Below are 23,706 nucleotides of genomic sequence, written 5' to 3'. Positions count from 1 at the left end.
GTTAAGTCCTCATGATTTCTGGTGAAGTGTATTTTTTTGATAAGTATCTGACACTGTACCAATTACACTGGCTTTAAAGGAAAGAGGGTTGGATTGGTACTCTCTCCTGCTGGGAAGGTAGTTTCTTCTTCATCTGCATGACCCAGTGTGTTACTTTACCACCATGAACTTTCACCTCTCACCTTTGGATGGGGTGAGAACCATGACTCCCAGAGTTCCCCTGCTGGAAACCAAGATCGATAGTAATTAATACAAATGTGAGGAGTCTGGCAGAAGGCTGGCTGGGACTCCTTTGATATTCACAGGGTGAATATTTCCATTTTATTACCTACTGCTGACTCAATGGCCTAAAGCAAACTCCCCCCAAACCTGATAATCTCACTGTTTACTAAACATTACCATTGATATGTCTGTTTGCAGTCCTAAAAGGCAATTGTGTATTCTAGTAAATAAAAGCAGACAGGAATGGAACAGAGACTCCTCGGTGGAACTTGACTTCTCCAGTTGGGTTTTCCCCTGGCTTCCCCCCATAATTTCAAAATTTATTTTTCTTGTCTTGTGTGTCAATGTGTGCGTCAGCTCTTTCTCCGAGCCTTTGAACCCGAAAGCCGTGCTGGCCGCGGCCTTTCACATTCCCCGACTGGGCCAGGTGTAAGCAAGCACTGACTCAGGATCAACAACGGCACGCTGGCTGAACTGGGGCCATGAGAAGAAGCCGTGCCCACAGCATGAGTCATAGCAACACAGTTTTCCAGGTGAAAGCTTAGCCTGCCTAAGTAAGGAAACAAATACTTTGAACCATTAAAAAACAACAACAACAAAAAAAACAGCTTGAAAAACAAATAAAATAAAATAAATAAATAAACCCAGCTTATAGCCAAAGTGTACATTCACATCACCAAGGTCACGGTCCCCGGGTTCACCCTTCTGCCTCTCTCAGCTTCGGAGTTCTGTGGACAATCCTGGGTGGTCTTTAGCCTGTGGAAGCCCCCTGCCCCGGTGCCTGCCTTCATCTTCACGTGGCCTTCTCCCGCTTCTAAGAACCCCGGCCACACCGGAGGAGAGCCTGCCTATGGCCTCACTCTAACTTGACTACATCTGCAAAGACCCTCTCACCAAACAAGGTCCTGGGGTTAGGACTTCAACTTATAAATGGGGGGGGGGGCCACAATTCTACTCACAACGATCAGAAATTGAGATTCCTGAAGAGAGAGACTTGCAGGGCAGTTTCTAAGCCCCCCAGCCCCACCCCCAGAGGGAACGACATTGAAGGAAGCTGCGAAGGAGGGAAGCAGGCAGCTGTGGGAGGAGATGGAAGAGCATCTCCAGCAGAAGGAAGGGCCTGTGTGAGGAGACACGCGTCAGGGGAGACCTGGCCATGTTCAAGGGTCTCTGGGAACAGGCAGGGACTGGGACCAGAGGGAGGACATGGAGCCCGCGGCCCGAGGAGGTCCCAGGGGCAGGCAGGGCAGACCCCTCCGACGTGCGGAGGCCACGAGGACAAGTGTACATTCTGTTCACACGGCAGCGGGACCTGAAGAGCCACCCCCATGGCTAACGCAGTCCTGCTGGGCGCTCCCCTGGGGGCTTAGTCTCTCCTCAGTCCCTAGTGGGCCAGCAGCACAGCCCCTAGTGCCCTTTGCTACCGTCGCCTGCTCATGTCGCTGATGTCCTGGCTGGACTTTCCTCTCCGTGAGGCAGGATGGGCCTTACCATCACGCCGAAGCACCTGACCCCTCCCCTGGCCTGAGGGAAGCACTTGGTGGGTTTGTACTAATCCGATTAAAAGGCGCTTCCCAGCCCTGGCCCGGGCCCTGGGGACCATGTTCCTTGCTAAACCTCCACTTCCTACACTATTTTTTAAAATATATTTTTACTGATTTCTGAGAGGAAGGGAAAGGAAGAGATAGAAACACCAATGAAAGTTAAAAACAAAATAGAGCTTTGTTCTGATAATTCATATAGTCAATAACCATGGATTGAAGATCTAGAGAATGACAAACATTGAGCTCAGGGCTTTAACATTCACCAAAAACTGAGTAGCTGTCAGTGTCTATGTATCTATATTTATTTGTCATCCTGTTTACTCATCTATTCGTCTTTCGATCTATCAATCAATCATCTATCTATCGTCTATCTACCCATCTATCAATCATCTGTCTGTCTGTCTATCTCATCTGTCTATCCCCTGCCTCATTCAACAAATGGTTGCAATAGGTTAATACTTAGTTAGTCTTAAAAAACTCCAGTGAAGAAAGTACTATAATTATCTATTTTACATATGCAAAAACATAAACCACCTGGAAATGAACTTCCTTTTTTTAAATTTCCATTTTCCACTTATTAAAATACTTATGAGATTTAGAATCAGACACTCCATCATCCTGATAAATTCCTTTATTCGAGCCTTCATGCTTCTTTCTGAACGTCTATCCCAGACCGACACCCGGAAGTGGCCGGATGTGGTTTGTGCCAGAGCACGCCCCCGTCGGCGGTCCTCACCTCCGCTGTTCAGACATCGATCCTCGCAGGCGGGCAGGTCTGAGTAGTGGGGGGCTCTGTCCAGGGGATGGCAGTCGCACTGGGGAGAGCGCCCCTGTCCTCACATTCCTATGATTACAGATATCAGTTTGGAGCCTCGGACACAGGTCCAGCTGGGAATAACCAATGAATCCCAGAGGCTGTGAATGAAACCTGGGCGGGGCAGTGCTTGAACGACGACCCCCAAAGAGGTGGACAGTGGATTCCAATTTGTGCATCTGGCACAACCTGGGAATTGAGTTTCTGTTTCTCATTTTCATGCTTTGAAAAGGCCCAGGGCTTCCTAGCTGCGTCTCAGGCAGACACCACCCTTTTGCTGAACTGAAGCAGTGACAGAAGGCTGTTCCTGGAGACCAGAGCATCCTCTGTGGGCCAAGCTAGGCTTGTCCGTTAGCATCATGTTAGCATGACTTTGTGGGCTTTGCTCTGGGGGGGAAAAAAGCCAGTGACCACACATTTATGCACCTGGAGAGATGCTGCCAGGAAAGGCCAAGGCCGAGAGCATCCCAGTGCTCTCTGAAGCACGTCCATGGGGCATCGCTGGGGCTTTAAGAGAAGCTGTCACAACCACAGCGCAGCTTCTGTTTGTCCTTAGCCGCACCTGCTCTGCAATTATCCCTTTGTTCCCTTTGTTTGGTTAAGTCCTTTGAGCCCAATTTCCTCCTCGGGCGCTGGCCAATGTGAAGCCCACATCCGCATGGGTGTGGGCCATGATGACAGAGTGGACAATGGGACGAGACTGCATCCTCCCTTCCTCTGCGTCAGCGCAGGACCAGAGGTGGTACGTGCCTGCACCCCCAGAGTGGAGGTCAAGACCGTCCTCTCAAGGTGATGAGCGAGCCCCTGCTTCGTAGCAGTGCGACCCTGAAGTCATCGGTGAGTGGGGAACGGTCCCCAAAGGGTGGAGATTGTCCACGTCCACTCTGCCTGGCCGTTTGCAACTGGAACGGACGCCTGGAGTCACACCCACCCCAGGCACGTACCACCTGGCACCGAGGTGTCACGAGGAGAAAATGAAGCGCTTTCTCCCAACAGCTGAACTGGAGGGTCAAACACTCAACCCAGAGAGCGGCACGGGTGTTGCTCGGAAAGGCGCATAGCAAGCCCTGTACCTGAGGCACGCCCATGCAGGGGGTGGGCAGGAAAGCTTTTTAGTCCAGAATGCCCCGTCAGTGCCTGAGCCCTAGCTTTCCTGGGACTCGCTGTGAGAAAGTCTGGATTCCCTATTTCTCCCATTCCTGCTGCCATTAACGGACCCCCCTCATTGACTAACTGAATTCCCTCCCCCCTTCCTTTAATGCGTCTTTACTGATCTCTAACTCAGCGGCATAAGAGAATACAAGACATTCCCTGCGCCCAAAGGGAGAAGGAGTCAATATCTATCAAATCCGACCTCTATCTTTAAGCACGTTGCATACACTATCCCACATAGTCCTCAGGACGATGCCCAGCAAACAGGGTGATTTCTGACTTTAAAGATGAGGAGACCGAGGCTGAGAGAAATGATGGGCGCCCTAATTCACCCAGCAGGAAAGCGGACGGGCAAACCCACGCCGTCTGCTGTGAAGGCTGGGCCGCTCCGATGAGCCAGCATCACCGGGATCGCACACCGGGCCAGCGTGTGTGGCGGAGCAGCTGGCGGAGAGCGGAGGCGCTGGGAGGTGGCGGGAGGTGAGGTGGGGGGAGGCTCACCCACTCGGGAGGATCCGGGGACTCGGGAGCAGAGGTCCTGGCACCTCACTGAGCAGAGTTGTCAGGTGGACAGGACTGGACCTGGGAGTAGCTCGATTTGTTAGATTAATAGATTCATTCAAATAACAATGGCCCAAAACAGAGGCCCTGGACTGTGGCTCAGTTGATTGGAGCATTGTCCCATACACCAAAAGGTCATGGGTTCAATTCCCGGTCAGAGCACATACCTAGATTATGGGTTGATCCTGGTCGGGGCTTATAAGGAAACCAATCAATGTTTCTCTCTCTCTCTCTCTCTCTCTCCCTATCTATCTATCTATCTATCTCCCTTCTTCTCTCTCTAAAAAATCAATAAAAACACATTTTAAAAAGGAAAAAAAAAATCAACTCCAGCTGCCCATACTGCCAGACAGGTCCTGGGTAGGGTCAGAGGTCAGAGCCCAGACCAGGCAGAGCTGGCCCGCACTCCTGTGCGGCAGCATTTCCAAGACCACCCGAGGCGAAGCTCCTGCCCTCAGCCGCTCAAGGCCCTGCCGCTTGCCCGGGCACAGCGTGGCCCGCCGGCCAGTTTTCCTAGAGCTGAGAGAGTCCTCCGGCGAGGAACCTTCAGCGCTCAGTGCAGGAAAGTCCTGGGGAACGTGCGATGAGTTGGCCGGCCTGGCTGGCTTCGCGTCGGCGCCAGCACCTGGCCGCCAGGACCAGTCAGCAAGGAGAGGCTCAAGGCAGGGCCGGGGGTGACAAAGCACATTTTAATGACACACCTAGAGGTCGATCCTATTTGACAAGTTCTGGGGTAGGCATGGGTGGGGCTGCTCCTGAACGGGGGTGGCTGGTACTCGCTGTCACACTGCGTGCCTTCCAGGGTCGCTGACTCTCACCCCCACCGGGGCATGTTCGGACTCCTTTGCAGCCCTGAGGGCCCTGGCTGCCTGGGAAGGCCAGCTCCTCTGTGCGGAGTGGACACTGTCCGGGGGCCTCCCAGGTGCCACCCTCTCTGCCTCCCCCCTCACTCACGCCCACGCCTCCTGGGAACACAGACACCGCATCTCCTCCTCCGACACGGCCCCGCCCACACCGAAGGTGACGCTCAGACTCCTAATGGAAGATTTCACGGCTGGGAAACCTAAGACCCTCCAGCAAGGAGCAGCGCTGGCATAATTGAAAGTGGATGTGCCCGGGGCATGAAATAATAGAGCAGCTCACCAAACAAGACAAAACAGGGTGTTTACTTCACGCTCACGGACAACGAGCATTTTGCCACACACCTGCGTTTATCAGCCCTTGCTCATCTGTTCCAGTGAGGAGCTTGGGAATAATTTGCATACTTTCCCCAAAAATGCACACACCGTGTTTATGATCTGCACATCAGAATAACTGTGATCTCGATCTGCAGTCACTGGGGCAAAGTGTGTGTGTTTAAAAGCAGAAATTAGGGAAAAGCACCTCAGTATGTCCACCCTTGGATGTCCCCACGTCACCTAGGATTTATGGAATTCTGAAATCCTCCTCAGATAGTTCGATCCTCCTGTAGCAGCAGGACCCAGGTGTGTGGGCACGCTTTTGTCTGGGTGTGTGTGTGTGTGTGCGTGTGTGTGTGTGTGTGTGCGTGTGCGTGTGTGTGTGCGTGTGGTGTGTGTGTGTGCGTGTGTGTGTGTGCGTGTGTGTGTGTGTGTGCGTGTGCGTGTGCGTGTGCGTGTGTGTGTGTGCACCTCTCCACTTCCCGAGTGTTTCCTGCTCTTGCTCACGCTTCCATTCACTTTGCTCCCGGTCACTGTCTGAGCGAACGCTCCTTCTCCCTCCATTTCCCTAGAGAGCCCCCCAGAGCGTTGAGGCTGGTGAGAGACTCACTCGGGAGCCATGGAGGATGTGTTCCTTAGGACTGGGTGGCATCAGGCTGCAAATCCACGAGGACCAGACAGGAACTTCTGCAGACAGCTCTCTCTGTGCAGCAAGCACTCCGCAGGGACGTTTATGCACCCGCCCGACGGTGTCAGGGCGATCGCTGATGGGAAGCTCTTGGCCTTCCCCTCGTCACGGGGGAATCCCTGTCACTCAAGCCACGGCCATCGAGAAGGAGAAAGAACTGGAGGAAGCAGAGGAAGGAGGAATAGCTCCTGTAACTGGGGATGCAAAGGCTTTCTCACAAATCCTCAGTGACATCGGCTGTGTCCCACCTTCTAGAAGGAAGTCCCATGGCCGCTTCGGGCAAGAAGAGGAGCTGGCACATGAGTCCTTAGCGTCCCAGACTCGACCGCAGAGGAAGGGAAAGAAGGCAGTAAAAATGGAAATGGGGCCCGGCCAGCATGGCTCAGTGGTTGAACGTTGACCTATGAACCAGGAGGTCACGGTTTGATTCCTGGTTAGGGCACATGCCCAGGTTGTGGGCTCAATCCCCAGTAGGGGGCATGCAGGAGGCACCGATCAATGATTCTCATCATTGATGTTTCTCTCTCTCCCTCTCCCTCTCTCTCTCTTCCTCTCTGAAACCAATAAAAATATATTTTTAAAACATTTTTTAAATGGAAATGGGAATTTTCTGCGTGACTCTTATTTTTGCTGTTGAGTTTGTGGATCTCTCCTGTGAACTGTGCCTGAAGCTGTGTCCCAGGCAGTTGTCAGCTCCGACACCTGGGACCGGGAGGAATATGAGGACGGCGAGAGCCCCCGACGCCTACCACTGTGTGTGCGACCAGATGGTTCTGGGCTGGGCTGTCAGCTGGAGAACCTGCCCATGTGTCTGGGACGGTCCCGGGTGACGGATGCTGCCAAGCACACCCACAGATCTTGTCACACAGAAGATGAGATTGTCTTCGCAGGCCTGCGGGCGTTGAACGATGGCACAGGGAATGGTGTGCAGACAATTAGTCACATCTCGGCTCTCAGAAGACTCCGACAAGGAGAACTAAGGCAAGGGACAGCCAAGAAGGTGGGACCGCCACTCTTCCACCAGTGCCAGCCAAAGGACGCTCCCGTGACCTTCACCGTGGACGTGGACGGAGCAGCAGTCATGTTGGGCCGGGGTGTTGGGAAAACGGATATATACACTCAGCAGCGAGAGGAGGTGGTGATGACCAAACGGACTACCGTCAAGGGCAAGGTGAGGAGGAGAAAGTGAGGTGGGGTAGGTAGAAGTAGAGGCTCAAACCATAGATGGAACTGCTGATATTTTATTATCATCGCACTCGGTGCCACGGCTATAGAGTCAGCGAGACCCGGTTCAGGTCCTGGTTGTGTTGCCTCCGGTTGGGTGGCCTTGGATACGTCTTTGAGTCTCTGTCTCGTTCTCCGCGTCGCAAGGATGCTCGAGCCTGACGTGTGGTGATGTCAGGGGAAGAAGGCGAGTCTGCGAAACACAGGGCCCAGCACTGTGCCTGGCATTTAAAGGGCTACAACCATTCCCCTTCCTCTTCTCTTGAAAGAGTTGAACGCTTTTCATCTTGTAGATCCAAAGTCTTCCCGGACGCCAGACAACTTCCATCAATCACGTGTGCTGAGAGGTGAGACGCTGAGCGGACATTCCCGAGAATTACATGACGACAGCCGCTGGCAGGCCGCACAGTGAGTCCCTCCCGCACCACCTAGGGTGGAGCCCACTGTTAATTCTGGAAAGAACCCATAGAACAAACGTCCGAGAGGCAAGGATAGGCCATGCAGCTGCGGCGATTCCCGGCTCTCCTCTCAGAGTCTGCGCGATGCCCGTGGGACCTCAGCTGACGTGTGGACTTTCCTGGAAAACGCACGCTCCACATGTTGAAGATAAAAACTACTTGGAAATAGTTTTGGTTCGACACTGCGGATGATGAACCACATCCAACAGAGCTGGAATCTTGTTCCCCCGCACTCCCTTCAGGGCCTGGGAGTAAATTGTAGAAGGCCTGACACACGCCAGCATCTGCCATGCACTCACAGGCACATCGTAATTCCCCACTGAAGACGATTTTCTTGGTGCTGGTAAATCTTCAGCTGCCGTTGATGGATTCAATTTCTGCAGAGCCTCCTGAAGCCGAGAGCCCGCGCGGGGTGTGAGTCAGCCCAGCGGGTCCCACCGAGCACCTACTACCTGTCATTAGCTTGTTTGTGCTCACATTCTCCCCCCGGCCCCTCACCCTTCCCCGCATACAGGCTTTCCGCGCGCAACCCCAGGAGTCAGGCTCAGCCAGTGCAAAGCATGTCAGGAGATACGGAAGATGGCAGTATGGAGAAGACACTGCTGGTTCCCCACACAGACCCTGGGGCCCTTTAAGTTTGGGGTTTCCATCCCCCAGCGGCAGGGTGTGCCCTGGAGTGGATGCAGCTTGGAGTTACACAGCCCTCTGGAGCCCTCGTCCCATCACGGGCTGGGGTGGGGCGTACAACCGCCCATCTCCGTGCCTCAAGGCGGGACAAACACGGGACGCAGTTTGCACCCACAAGCTCGCTCCCCGCAGGATCGGGAAGCCCAGCCCTGCTTAACGCCCCCTCCCCCCACTTTCTCCATCATGCTCCCCAGCCTCACAGATTTCTCCTGGGAGATCCTCTCGGTAAACGCCTGGCACACGATGTGCCATGTCCGGTTCAGCCTCTGTGGAAGCCGGGCTCACCGCGGTGCTCCGCTCCCTCCTTATCCCAGCTCTACCTCCAGCTCCGCACTGGTTCCCGCTCCGGGCCCCTCCAGCCCTCGAGGTGACTGCTTCCAGGGCATCAGCTACCGTCTCAGACAGAGCCGCCCCCCCCCACCACCACCACCGCACCGGGCAGTGACGTGGGAGAGGAAGTCAGCAGCTCACTTCACAGCCACGGAGCCTGGCCTTGATGGCGCAGCAGGCGGCAGCCCCGGTCGCTGTCAGCTGTCAGGACTGACCATCCCTCCCTTTCCGCTCTCCCGCTGATGACACGAAGGCTCCTGGTGCTCCTTCCGGTTTTCTCATTCTTGCTTCTTGGAGGCCACCGAAGGGGAGGGTCCTTTTCGGCCACGGCCCCCACTTTGCTTTTCCCGGTTATCTGAGGACCTGCTGTACAAAATCTGCCACATTTGCCAACTCTTCCCAAACACCGGGTCCTCCAGGAGACTCTGCCTCCATCCCGCCTTTAGCCTCGTGGGCTGAGCTCCTGCACGCCCCACGCCGCGCACTGACATCGGCGATTGCACCAGCCAGGCGCGCGTCCTGTTCTCACGGGGCTGGTGGCCTAGTGGCTGGAAGAGCAGTCGGCTTCGTGCCCACAGCGAAACTTCCAGCGGTGACGGTGCCCACAGGGAGAGGCCGTGCTGGAGGAGAACTCGCGACAGGGACCTCCTCTGTCAGAGGCTAAGCCAGGGGTGGGCAAACTTTTTGACTCGAGGGCCACAATGGGTTCTTAAACTGGACCGGAGGGCCGGAACAAAAGCATGGATGGAGTGTTTGTGTGAACTAATATAAATTCAAAGTAAACATCATTACATAAAAGGGTACGGTCTTTTTTTTTTTAGTTTTATTCATTTCAAACGGGCCGGATCTGGCCCGCGGCTGGGCTAAGCTCACAGACTCCCCTTGCCTTTGCGTGTCCTGCTTGAGCTGAGTCCCAAGACCCTATCCGTCTCCAGGCCGTGACAAGTGCCCAGGACAGCGTGTGGCCCACAGTAGATGCTCAGCAAACACTGGTTGAAGGAGTTAATCATAGGCCTTTGGTGAATGTTCTAGGCCAGCCGTGGGCAAACTAGGGCCCGCGGGCCGGATCCGGCCCATTTGAAATGAATAAAACTAAAAAAAAAAAAAAGACCGTACCCTTTTATGTAATGATGTTTACTTTGAATTTATATTAGTTCACACAAACACTCCATCCATGCTGTTCCGGCCGCCCTCCGGTCCAGTTTAAGAACCCATTGTGGCCCTCGAGTCAAAAAGTTTGCCCACCCCTGTTCTAGGCCCATGGTCGGCAAACCGCGGCTCGCGAGCCACATACGGCTCTTTGGCCCCTTGACTGTGGCTCTTTGCCTGGGCTGTGAATTTGGGCGGTTAGAATACTGACGCGTTAGAGGCAATCAGCTCCTTGAACACCCCTGAGCCCATGGCATTACCCCGCTCCTTCCCCACGTCGCTTTGCATCTGTAAAAAGCATCGCAAGGGCAGTAATCCTGCCTGATTAGAAGCTCAGCCCGTTTCCTATGCAAATAGAACGCTGCCTGGTAGGAGAGTGCCACAGAAAATCACTTGCCCTCAGTGGAATTTTCAAAAAGAAAAATGACAAGTTGCACCTGCAGATTTTTAAATCCAGGTGTTCCTTCCCCGCAAATGGATGGAAATAATATTGAGCGATTGTTAAATGCTCCACGAGGCGTGTGAGTCGGGAAAGCAGCGAAGCGCTGGCGGCGGGGGGGGACGCTGCTGACTCAGCCTGGGAGCTGCAGGGTGCAAGCGCCAGGCCTACGTGTCTCTGCCGGCTCCCTTCCCATCACCTTCCCGGGAACCGGAACGAGGGAGTGGTCACAGTCACACATTCATCACCCACGGGGCTGAGCGGTTCGTACATGTAAGCCAGCGAAGGGCTTGGAAGACTAAGTGGGTGCTTATAAGAATCGGGGGGGGGGGCGGGGAGCTCTCAACAGACCCTTGCACCCAGATGGTTGCACGACAGACGCGTTTTATGTGAAGCATCAGCAACATGAAAGGGAGCTCCCCGCAGGCCCCGGCTGGGGGACTGCAGCTCCTCCTTCCACGGTCTTTATAAAACAAGGGCAGTAAAGAGATACTAACAGGGCAGTTAGGTTTAATGGTGGTAAGAACCAGACACCTGAATATGTGTGATTTATTTCCCTAAAAAAGTCACCCAGTGGAGGCTGCTGTTAATGAGCAAGGCGACCGGCTGCAGGGCCCAGACTGCACCAGGCCCGTTATCTCGGCTACTTTACGAGAAAGGAAAACAGAACCACCAGAAAAATCTTTTTCGTTTCAGCGTCAACGGGGGTGGAGGCAAGTTTTCACACAGCTTTGGGGCCTCAACGGGAGAAACGACTGTGTGAGATCCCAGCTCTCGGAATCTCAGGAGGAGCCTTCCTCCGCCCCAGGCGAGGGGCGGGGGTAGCGTGGGGGCAGAGGAACCCACACCAGCTGAGGACCTACGATGGCCAAGGTCAGGGCTGTGTGCCCACCTAGGAGGCACTGAGGGTATCTTCATTTCTCCGATAGGGACACTGAGGCTCAGAGAGTTAAGCGTCTTGGCCAAGTGCTAGGCCAAGTGCTGGGCCCCATTAAGGGAAGATCCCAGACTCACCCCCCCCGCCCCCGCACACACACACACACACACACACACACACACACACTCGTGTTTTGTTTGCTTCTAAGCTACCAAGTGGACCAGGTACCTGGTTACAGGAACATCCAAGGGGCAGCCCCGGGAATGAGAACATCCCTGCGACGGGACTGAAGCCTCCGTCTGCCTGTGTGTGGACGGAGGAACGACCCCACTCACTGCCTGTTGTGTTCGCACTATTCATCTCCACAGGGCCAGGCGGAGATGAATGAGTCAGTAAAACTCCGTGGGACAACTAGGGTCCCACCACAAGCTATCGCTCCATCAATATTTAACAAAGAACACACTCAGAGCTAAAAAGACTGTTACAGGCGATCTGATCAAACCACCTTATATTTGCATCCTCTTGAGAAAGATATCCCTTCATGAGTTGCTTGATTCCCCCCTTTCTTTCCTTTCTTCTTCCTTCCATCCACCCACCCACCCACTCGCCCATGCACCCAACCATCCTTCCATTTAACCATCCCTCTACACACCCACCAATCCATCTAATCAACCTCCCTCCCTCCCTTCCTGCCTTCCTCCCTTCCTTCCCTTCCTCCCTCCCTTCCTTCCTCCTTCCCTTCCTCCCTCCCTCCCTTCCTCCTTCCCTTCCTCCCTCCCTCCCTTCCTTCTTCCTTCCATAAAAGGACCAGTCTCTGTGTTGGAGGGAGGTCCAGACCTCCTGTTTGCTGCTAATTTGCTATGTGTCGTTGAGCACATGTCTCTCCCTCCGCACTCTCAGGTTTCTCATAAGTAAAATGGGCAATAAATCCAATTGGCTTTCTGTGGGGTTCAAGTGAGACAACACGGGAGCGTGTGGGGACCCGCCAATCATAACGCTCAGCAAGGTCAGCGCCTTTCCCTGCGGTGCCATCTCAGCGCTAACGCTGCCATAATAACGACCAAGTGCCTCCTGTTCCGGACCATCAATGACTGGGCCCGGCCTTGTGTTTTCACCTGGTTGTCACCCCAGACCTGCGGGACCCCCACCTGCACACACCGATGAGCACGCTAAGGGGGAACGGCACGAGATGTCCTGCCTGAGGCCCCACAGAGAGTAGGGGGTGCCCTGGGCTGAGGGCCAGGCCCGCCCACTTCCATCACCCACCTCTGCTGGGTCCACTAGCAGGGCCCGCCCTTCCTGCCCGTCCCTGCTGCTGCCTGCGGAGTCCTGGGCCGAGCTGACCAGAGTCGCCCGCACTGTGCTGGGGAAGAGGCAGGAGGGAACGGCCAGTGGCAGTTACAGCGACACCAGGAAGCTGGATGTGTGCGTGCAGATAGAGGCGCGAGTAGCTCAGGTGTAAGAGTTTGCGCTGCACAGATGAACAGCCACACACGGGACCGGAAGCAGACACGCACGGGCTGTGTAGGCATGCAAACGGAAAGGTCGCCCTGACAACTTCCCCGCTCTCTCCGTTAAGGACGTGCTAACGGAGATGCTGCAACCGGGAGGAACAGCGCGGTGCCGCCGAGGAGGCCGCCCGGAGGCTGACGGCGCCGTCACTGTGACAGGGGCAGCAGCAGAATACGGGGGTCCAGCTCGAATTGTAAGAAATAATAATCATGCTGTTCACCGTGACTGTTTTGTTCTGAGTAAAGAAGGCTCATCCTAATCTGGCTGGGAGTTGCACGCGGGACCTGGGAGCTCACCTGAAAGTTCGGCCCCCCCTCCCCATCGGGAGCTGCCTGTGATCATGGAAAGATGAACAACCTTGTTGCAGAAACCAGAGCCGCCAGCCCTTTGAAGATCCCCAGCCTTTGCACACCCTCAGGCCTTTGCAAATCTGCAGACCTGTTAACTACCCTTTTGGCACACCCTTTGCCTACTTCGAAGGTAATCTTCATCCTTCTACGCAATATAAGCAGCTGGCTTGTGGGGGTGCAAGCAGATTTCTGTGGATGGCCTGCTGCTCCCACGCTGCCGGCAGGACTGGAATAAACACTCATGTATGATTCAACCCTGTCTCTGCTGAATTGGCTCAAGTAGTGACAGGCAGCCGGACCCACGATTATCTGGTTACTACTGGATAGTGAGCTCTGATTGGCCAAGTGATGTATCCCTTCGGAAAGCAGTTTCTCCCCCAGCGGGCAATGCAGACCTTCCTGTGATTAACAAGGTGCCAACATGTTGGCTAGTAATTCAGAGAGTCCGCCAAGGCAGCTGACCGCTGGCCTGGAACCCAAACAATTTATGAGCATCTGCTCCGTGCGGGAGAGAGGACACGAGGCCCAGCACAAGAACCGTATCTCTTGCCGCCGGGCCCGAGAAGGCCCTTCCCCTCGATCAGGAGGGCGTTTCTCTGATGCTCCCATGTCCTGGTTAGAGGAACATAACCCTCAGTGATCATCACCGCCACCCGCCACCTGGTGGCTGCAGGAGGCCGCCAGGCAGTCCTGTCCTGGGGCCACAAATAGCAGTGCCAACGCAACCAAGCTCTTTGTGGGCGCTGCCTAGGGCCCCGGAGCGCGTGCAAGCGAACGTTCAAGGTGAACCACAGAGCAACTCTGATCAAGCTGAGCACTAGTCACCAGAGCTGATGAACCAAGGGGAGGAGGAGGAGAAGGAAGAAAGGAGGAATGACGTAGGTACTAGAAGGAAGACAGAGAAAGGGGGGCAGAGGAAGGGGGGCAGTGAAGGATTAAAGAAAGAATAGTCACCATTGATTACCAGACCAGTCGTCAAGGAATGAACACGTGCCCTTTGGCCCATGACAAGGGAGAGTGAATTCTAAACTGAAGTCAGCTGCCCTTCCCAGACCCGCCCCGCCACGTCCCCACTGGGGTGTGGTTGGGACCAGGGATCAGGAGCCGCTGAGAGGAGCTGGGTGAAGCATGGGGGCACTGAGGGAGGTGAGGGCGGGAGGGGGAGGTTCTATTGGCCAGAAGCCATGGAGTGTGCGCCCAGCGCCGCCATGCCCAGTCACCCCGACCCCACCAACTTCAGTTCCCAGGGTCTTGTTGAACCCACCCACCGAGGGAGCGCGGTGAAGGCTGCTGCGGGGGGGGGGGGGGGCAAGGGGGGGGATGGAGACTCCTCTCCTGACACCATCCGTGTTGCCAGCGCCACGTGTGTCCACCACCTGCCGTTTCTTGGGGACCGCGGGAAGTCCCTTTACACACAGGGAGTTGTTTAATTTCCTCAGCACCACAGGATAGCTGCATGGTGCCCATTTTACAGCAAAGACTATCAAGACTGAGTGCCCAAGGTTATGTACCAACCACGTGACAACGACACGACATAGCTAGCCCCCAGCTCACACTCTCTCCTCCCTCCCTGTGGTGTTGAGGAGATCAAGGGCGGACTAAAGGACCCAATCCCCTCCAATCTCGGAACCGATCAGAGCAGTGCTTCTCGATCACCCCGGCCAACTGTTAAATAGGCCCAGTGGGGTCCGAGGTCTGACATTTCTAAGGAGCTCCCAGACGGTGCCCACGCGCTGACCCAGGGCCACACCACAGGTAGCGATTGGATCGTCTCGTACAGACTTCACTTCTAAGCGCGGCAGGGGATGGAATTCTCTCACCCGCTCAGTCCCATGGCTAAGGTGAGGGGAGCCAGTCCTTACACATTGGGCTGGTTTTCAAAGAGCAGGTGCTGTTGGATCAGGGAAACCAGAGCCCATCAGAATGCGTCCCGAGCGGAAGCTCCGGTCCTGTCCCCATGGGGGTGTCTTTCCCCATCCTCCCCCCGAGAGTAGGCAAGGCCCCTCCCCTCAGACACTGCCCGGCCGGGCCCTGCGTGCACACGGAGCCAGGTGTGTGCAGATGGATCCCCGATTAGATAAGTGTCCTCAGGCTGGAACTTGGCTGTGCTTGACCGTGGCCTCGTGTGGCCGCTTTGCTGAGTCCCATCTAAACGGTCTCAGGCCACCTGGACATGCCTGGCGCTCATGGCCTCCTTGCTAACTCTACTCTCTGTTTCCTTTGCCAATAGCCCTCCGCCCTCTGCACCTCCAGGCCTGCGTTCTCCCCCAGGAGTCCCGGTGCCGCCGCTGCCTTGCTCGGATTCCCAGCTGCTGGGCGCGGTCCGTTTCATCCAGCCTCCTGCACGGAGGAGACCCTGCCTCCCCGAGACGTTGCTGCTGGGCCCACCCTTTCCCTGAACAACCCCATAATCGGCCGGGTGTCCTCAACTCCTAGTCCGCCAACCTTGGCTTCTCCCTTCTCCCAGCAACCTGCTGCGAAAGTTCTGCTAATCTGTGCAGTTGACGCCACACCCCAAGGTATAATAAAAAGAAATCTCCTTGTCCCATCCTGGTCAATCTAAGGGAAAATGTTAGAAACATCCCAAACATTCATTCCTTTAATGGACAGAAAGCTGGAAATCACTTTTGAGCCTGAGACTGATGTGTGGTAACAAAGAAAGGAAATTAAGTTTTATTTACATTGAGTTGCACGATAAGTCTGTGTGCAAAGCGTCATTATGTGTGTTGTTTTACGATAAGATAAGGGTATGCGGAGTCAACACCCCGGCATGACTGGCCACGGTCCTTGGGGTAAAGTATGAATGTCGTTGGACCAGAAAAGGCAAGAGGAAAGCTCAGTTTCAACTCTGCAGATACCATATCTCCCGTGTGATTAATTCAGCAAACACAACGATGGGACGAACAAACACTGAACGGCGAACTATGAATCAGCGAGAACTATTCAGCTTGGGCAATTCTCACTCAAGTTCAAAGTCATTCAGCTCAAGTGCTGTATTAACATGGCCCGGTTTCCAGGGCCTGGACTCGGGGAGGGAGCCTGAGGGTTTGGACCTTGGTATCACAGGAACCTGGATTGCAGTCCCACTTGAGCTCTCGTAGCTGTGTCACTTCATCCCAATTATGTAACTTCTCTTCGCCTCAGTTTCCTAACCCTGAAAACTGTAAGAGCAAAGCATAGGCCAGGGGTGGGCAACCTTTTTGTGAGTGCGTGCCAAAACCAGCAAAATCTCTGACTCAAAATTCTTCTGCGTGCCAACCCTAATTTTTGGAGAACATGTTATGCCTACTTGATATCTCTTAAGGTGTACGTATGTGAAGAACCTTGAAGAAATAATAAAATTCATTCGAGCAACAAAAACACAGTATATGATGATGAAAAATACATTTATTTTTTAATGTATACATGTACACTGATAGTCCGACAGAAAACTTTATGACTCCGTTTGATATTATCAGTGGGACTTTTGCTGCTGCAACACTGATGACAGAGATTTTACATCAGGTTTATATTTTGTGACCTTCAGAGATATGCACGAGGTACTACTTTCATCCATCAGGCTACTCCTATTATGAGACTTAACAAAAGTCATCTCTGAGAACAAAGATTCACAAGCATATGTGGATGAAAACATGGAGAGTAACGCTGTTGCAAAGTTTTTTAAACAGAAAAAATTTTCTGGAATGGCATTCCAAGTCCTCAATAGTTCGTTTTCGACACTATTGAAATTGCTCTTCCCCTCTCTTGTCAATCCATGTCTAGGGTCTTTAAGATAACTTGTTATGTAAAATTATTTATTTATCTAAGATGTACCTATACTGAATTTATCTGAAAAATAAAAAAAGTCAATATTAAGAAAACAATTGTAAATGGAAGATTATAAGAGAGGGTTTCGCGTGCCAGCAAAAGCTACTGGCGTGCCACGTTTGGCACGCGTGCCAGGGGTTGCCCACCCCTGGCATAGACCATCCAATTCAGCAGCTGCTGTGAAGGTGACATGAGACTTTTCATCAGATGACTCGGGACCAAGTCCTGGGCTTTGCTGAGTCCCATCTAACCTGTCTCCTGTGGCCTGGCCAGCATGGCTCAGTGGTTGAGCATCAACCCATAAACCAAGAGGTCACCTGTTCAATTCCCAGTCAGGGCACATGCCCGGGTTGCTCGCTCCATCCCCAGTAAGGAGTATGCAGGAGACAGATCAATGCTTCTTCTCTCTCATCAATGTTTCTATCTATCTCTCCCTCTCCCTTCCTCTCTCTTTCTTAAAAAAATAAAAAAAAAGTTAATAAAAACACATTTAAAAATAAAGTGTCTCCTGTGGACAATCAAATGGTCTTTTTTATAACTTTCCCTCCAGGCAGTCATAACCCCAGGGAAACCAAGGGGGTCCCCGAGATGCCGTGAGACGGCAGTGATGAGAGAGGCCCGGGTGGGACTGTGGCAGAGCCCCGGGCAGGGCCTGCAATGCAGCCAAATGAAATCTAGGTACTTCCTATTTAGCCGGGGCTAAGCCATCGCTCTAGTTCGGGGCTCGCAAGGCGGAAGCCTCCTGCACACCCTCAGAGGCTTGGGGACGAGTGTTCACGAAGAGTGGGAGCCAGGAAGAGGGTGGAGCGGGCGCCTTGTCCCTAACGGGCAGCCGCAGACGTGACGTGACGCCAAGCGATGCAATGGTGCGTTTGCCCAAATCATCCCGCGGTCGGCCTGCTGAGGAGCCACACGTCTGCTGAGCTGACGGAAAGGGAGAGACACAGGACTCCCTGCTCAGCGCAGTCCCCATCCTCCGAGAGCTGCCCAGGCCGGCCTCTGTCCTGCTGTCCCCGCCCTGAGCACACCCAGGGGGCATCTCTGCGTAGCCACTGCCACGGCCCGTCCTGGACCGGAGCACGTGTGTTTTTTTTATTTATCAAAGTGAGATCATGTCTCCTCGGCTCGAAATTGAGGACAAAGATCGCCCTGTGCTGCTGTCTCCTCCGCTGGCCCTGAAAAGCTGATGTAACCCAGTGACACTAACAGAGGCTCAGACAGCTCCTCCCAGCATGCACCAGGGATTGTTGTGAGCGTCAGTGATGACTTGGGCGTCCTCCCCCTTCCCACCCTGAGCCACAGCTGTCACTGCCACGTGCCTCTGCGGCTCCTCAGTAGGACCCCTCCCTGCTCCTAGTTTCAGGGTCGCTGTCCGGGTTGGCCTGACCAGATAGGTAAGCAGAAGACGGCTGAGTCTGCGGCGTGGTGTCTGGGACCCAGGGGAAGGCATTATGCCCTCGAACAACCCCCCTGGAAGTCCCTGCTCTGCTCCCAGGCGGTGCTTTAGGCTCACCCGGCACCCACCAGCCTTCCTTCCACAGTGGGAGCTCGCTGCTGGGGACCGGAGGCCTGCGGACAGAGGGGGTGCAGTAATGTGAACGGCATGAAGGTGTGGGTGATGCCGGGCCCGTGACCTCCTGAGAGACTGATCCGGGGGGTAGTACTAGTAACTGTGATCGGAGGAGGCCGAGAGGAGAACAGGAGACTGTGGACAGATCCAGATGTTGGTGGGGCTTGAACTGCCTTCTCCGGGGGGAGAGCCTGGGGCCCCCACCTGTCCCCACGGCAGTGAGACCGAGGGTGCTTTGGGGACACCCGCCCCACGAGAAAGTCAGGACACCCCGGTGCTTCGTGGACGCATGACCTGGGAAACGCTACTTAACATTCCCAAACATCGATTTGCCCTTTTGGGAAACAAACCAGAAAAATAATATAATAATATCTATCTCACAGCGTTTCCCCGGGGGGTGGGGGGGGAGAGATTGTGCGCGATCGGGCTCAGACACAAACCCGTGGATTCAATAACCCTTTTCCACCACCCGTCCGGGTCCTTCTCCGTGTGCCTCTTGTCATGCGAGCTCTGTGCCCAGAGTGACCGCTCACTAAGTGTCGGGGCTGGACGAAAGGAGAGAGATGCTGCTTTCTCCTCACCTGTCAGCTCTCAGGGGCCTGGGACCTCCAAGTGGGGGTGCACAGAACCTCGTGAGGACTGGAGGTGCCAGGAGAAACCTCCACTCCTCAGAGGGGTGTTTCCAGGATGAATGGAGACGGGGTTGCTGTACACGGATGAGGCAACGTCTGTTACTTGAGTCAAAACGGACAAGAAACACACAGTTCACACTACAACAAACCAGAGACGCTTCCTCATTGCAACCTGCGTGCTGTGAGAGACGGCGGAAGCACGGGAGGCCCGGCCACCAGCGGTGACACAGAAACCCCTGTGCACAGGCATTTGTTTCCAGACCTGAAATCAGGCATCAGATCTGAAGCTCAGCTCAGCACAACCTCCCCAGGAGACACAGGGATCCAAGATGCAGGTACAGACGGGTGGAGGGGGACAGGGGGGCCCCCACCATGTCAGTGGGGACTTTCCTAAGCACAGGAGTGGGCTTTTGTTCCTCTCGGTGCCCCGATGAAGCGCTGCCCGATCCCGCTGTGTCCTCTGAAAGGTGGGCGATCCAAGATGCGGGTACAGACGTGGGGAGGAGGGGAGGGGGGCAGGGGGGCCCCACCATGTCGGTGGGGACTTTCCTAAGCACAGGAGTGGGCTTTCTGTTCCTCTCGGTGCCCTGATGAAGCACTGCCCGATCCCGCTGTGTCCTCTGAAAGGTAGGCACGGAGGGGACGTCTGGAGAATGGGTGGGATCCAACATTTCTAAAAACCACGGGGAATGGCAAGGTCACCAGACCAAGCCTTCCTTTTTTAAACGCCATGAAGCGTGGCTAAACAATATCAGAGAAATCAAGTGGGAAAAACTTATTTTTGTTCCACACCTATCCTCTCTTTACATGCCTTTGGAGGAAAAAATCCTATATAATAAAGGAGTAATATGCAAATCAACCGGACCGTGGAATGACCAGTCGCTATGATGCACACTGACCACCAGGGGCAGATGCTCAGTGCAGGAACTTCCCCCTAGTGGTCAGTGCACTCCCACAGCAGGAGCGCCACTCAGCCAGAAGCCGGGCTCATGGCTGGCGAGCACAGCGGTGGTGACGGGAGCCTCTCCCGCCTCCACTGTAGATGGGGCGGTAAGAATCAAGGGGTCCTGGACTGTGAGAGCGAGGGATCCTGGACTGCAAGAGGGTGCAGGCCAGGCTGAGGGACGCCCACCAGTGCATGAATTTCGTGCACCAAGCCTCTAGTAAAAAATAATTTGGTCTAGATCATTGCTACCATCTCCACCACTGCAGGAATTAAAAGATCACAGTGATATTGACTTATCTAGGCTCCGTCTAATAACTGAGGGAGAAACAGCTGGACAGAGAAGGCAGACAAGGACCGAGGGTGTTAGGAGCTGAAAATGTCCCAGGCACATAGTCTAGGCCAGTGGTCGGCAAACTGTGGCACCTTGAGTGTGTCTCTTCCACAAAATACCACGTGCGGGCACGCACACGTACAGTGCAATTGAAACTTCGTGGCCACACTCAAGGGGCCAAAGAGCCACATGTGGCTCGCGAGCCACGGTTTGCTGACCACGGGTCTAGGCTGAGATGAGGCATGTGCTCCACTCTAACTTTTTACTTATGGTTGCTTAATTTCCCCCTTTTCATTTGTTCATGTGCTTTTCCTATGTCTTTCAATCTCTGTCTCAGCTATTCAGCCCACCTTCTTAAACTAATCTTTCTGTGTTGATACTATTTCTTTGGACTTCAACTTATTTCTGGTTAGCAGATGCTTGCAATTCATCACTGTCATTCATATACCCACCCACCCATCCATCTATCCACCCACCCACCCATCCACACATCCACCCATCCACACATCCACCCATTCACCCACCCACCCATCCACCCATCCATCTACCCATCCATCCACACATCCACCCACCCACCCACCTACCCACTCACCCATCCATACAACCATCCACCCACCCACCCATCCACTTCTCCATCCATCCATCCACCCATCCACCCACACATCCACCCACCCACTCACCCATCCATCCAACCATCCACCCACCCACCCATCCACTTCTCCACCCATCCATCCAACCATTCATCCGTCCATCCATCTATCCAGACCTTAGTGTCTGCTATCCATCTGTTACCTGCTTCATGACCTCAGGAAGCTTTCAGTCAGTAGAAGAAGCCGGCCTAGACCAGCTAATTGTGGTGTATATGAGCCAATCCATCAATCATTCACTTATTCGTGTATTCCAGAAATATACAGTGTCTACTGTGTGCTGAGAATTGGGCGATCCCCTGGGGACTCAGTGAAGGAGCAGGGGTATCCGGCTCTGTCCCGTGGACTCCGTGTGGAGAAGTCCATGGCAACTGGCACCCGGGAGGACCCAGGAGGAGGGGGCTCGGGAGATTTGTGGGATGTGAAAGCAGACATTCCTTTTCTTCTTTGCCTGCCTTACTGTAAGCACGAACTGTCAATTTCTGGAACAGATTTTGGTTACCCGTGGCAACATCTGAAGCAAACAATAAAGCGCAGAGGAAAGCACACATTCGCACCCTGATATTAAATCCTCCACATGGCCCCCCGATCGCGTGGGTCAGGAGCGAGCTCTCGGCTAATTAGCAACGCTCCAGCACCTCATTGTCGGAGTGGGTGTGTTGATTTCGGAAAAGACCTTTAATTTTTTTTTTTCATTTTGCCCTAAAATATTCAAAATGTGTTATTCGCATAAACTAAGTTATTTATAAATTTTCAAAGAAGAAAAATACTTGGAGTTTTTAAAGTTTCATAAAACAGCTTCTCATCCCCTCGTTCTCTAATAATTAAGCTTGGACTTCTTCACGAGGCCTGCGAGGCCTTGCGTGGTCGGAGTCCCGTCCCCTCTCCCGTCGGGGCCTGGCACCGCTCTCCTTCCGCCTCCATTTTACTGAAGATCTCACAGTCCCCGCAGTCCTTGTCCGCTCCTTGCCCGGTGTCTGCATCCTTTCCTTCCGTCTGTGACGTCCTCTCTTCCACTATCTCCCCCTTCCCAAGTGCCCTTCAGGCCTGACTTTAATATCACTTTTCTTCAGATTTCAGATACGATTTTGCTTCTTCTGGAAATCTATTTCAACCATAAACCCACAAAGGGAAGATGTTCCTGCTATAATTCCCACTCCCATGCTCTCCGATGAGCCCCATCACAGCTCTAGCAGGATGTTGTGATGCTTTCTTTAAATACTGCTGCCCCCCCGAGGCCATGACAACAGGCCTGTCCCTATGAGATTATTTGTCTATTTCTAGGGTGAACTACAGGAACCACCACATAAATATTAGTTGAATTTATTGATGAATACAAGAGGATCATCAGTGAATATAAGTTATATAGAAAGTGCATCAGTCAGCTACTGCTGCATAACAAGCTGCCTCAGAACTCAGTGGCATAAAACGGTTTGATCACACACTCACAGCTCTGCACTTAGCTGTGGCGACCCTGCGTCAGCCTTCGACTCATGTCCCCCAGGGCTCCCAGCCACAGAGGGGAGCTCAGCCTCACCATGTACTAACTATTGTGTATCACAGTCCTGCCTGTGTGCTCTCACCCAGGGCCTTCTCCGCCGCTGCAGGAGCCTTCTCAGCCTCAGGGCTCACGCCACCCAGAAGTGTGGGAGTCACACCCAGTGGGAAACTACACCCGGCGCAGAGCAGGACCCTGCAGATCACCGCTCCAGCCTCCTCGCCCTTGACACTCCACCGGGAGAGCCGATTCCCGCTGCACACAGCACTGAGACATGGACACACACCTGACGCTGCCTTTCCCTCCTCTTCCTCACTCTCCCTCCTTCCTCGACGCCTCTTCCCGGAAGAACCTCCCTAATGAGCTACTTGGACCCACGTTCTCATCTCGGGCGCTGCTTTCGGGAGAACTTGGGTTAAGACAGCTGATGCAAGGGCACGGTTTCTAGCCCCGCTCACAGCCCTGTGGTTCAGTATCGGTCCTTCCCAGGAGGTCTTTGGAAACGGGTGTGCCACTCCGGTCCGAGCCCAGCCTGAGCTGAGGCTTGTGGCCCGGGTGCTGGGATGTGCCCGGTGCCAAGGCTCAGTCCCAGGCTTCTCCGGGGCTGGAGTCCGTGGTCAGCCCCGCCAATGGCACATATGCGGGCAGGTGGGCACGTTGCCGTGGGAAATCGGAGTTAGATCACTGGGCGAAGGGAGAAGGAAGGCCGGGTCCATCGCACCACAGACGCTCTAAGAAAGTCACCAAAAGGGGCTCTGACAGCGGCCGTGAGGGAGCAGACCCCAGCACCTTCCCCAGGGCAGCAACCTCGTGCCTGTTGGGGGTGGAAATGGCCTGGAAGTCACTGGCAGGTCTGTCCGTACCAGGAACCCAGGCCCTACCCTCCAGGGCCGAGCTGCCTACACCGCCAAGTCGAGGTGGTTCTGAGGGCCCGCCCTCCCTCTCAGCGAGCCTGACAGGTCTGAAGTGTACGGACTACCGAGCGATGTGTCAAAACACCATGTTGTTATAAAAATGACAGGCTTGGCTCCAACACAAGCCCTTCTGGGTTTGCCCGTGCAGCCCATTAAACCCCATCTGTGTTTACAGA

General features: G+C 54.1%; 1 pseudogene; it reads left to right on the top strand.

Moving 5' to 3' along the window:
• The first annotated feature begins 6,817 nt into the window (after positions 1-6,817).
• Positions 6,818-13,028, top strand: LOC102251521 (annotated as a pseudogene).
• Positions 13,029-23,706: the final 10,678 nt, after the last annotated feature.

Source organism: Myotis brandtii, unplaced genomic scaffold (genome assembly GCF_000412655.1).
Source record: "Myotis brandtii unplaced genomic scaffold, ASM41265v1 scaffold390, whole genome shotgun sequence".
NCBI classification, from domain to species: Eukaryota; Metazoa; Chordata; class Mammalia; order Chiroptera; family Vespertilionidae; genus Myotis; species Myotis brandtii.
Note: the sequence above shows the minus strand (reverse complement) of the source record. Positions and strands in the feature narration are given on the sequence as shown.